The sequence below is a fragment of the Rhagoletis pomonella genome, unplaced genomic scaffold (assembly GCF_013731165.1).
Source record: "Rhagoletis pomonella isolate Grant_MI unplaced genomic scaffold, Rhpom_1.0 Rhpom_scaffold_00001, whole genome shotgun sequence".
In the NCBI taxonomy this organism is placed as follows: Eukaryota; Metazoa; Arthropoda; class Insecta; order Diptera; family Tephritidae; genus Rhagoletis; species Rhagoletis pomonella.
Window position 1 is genome coordinate 15,440,303 of NW_023458555.1, and position 243 is coordinate 15,440,545.

Below are 243 nucleotides of genomic sequence, written 5' to 3' on the forward strand. Positions count from 1 at the left end.
CTTGTACAAAGTTAACGAAAATTAATCAAACTTCAAAAAATTGCACACAAAATTCAAACTTTTCGTTAAGAATTTTTAAAAAATTGAATGGGCTAAAAAACTGCATAGTCGAACATTTTCTAAAAATCTTGAATAAAGAGTTTGAGATTTTAATGACATTTTTTTTTTTAGTTTTATTAATTTTTGTAAGCTTTGCGCAAGCTTTGAAACTTTTATTTATGTACATAGTTTCTGTTATAGATC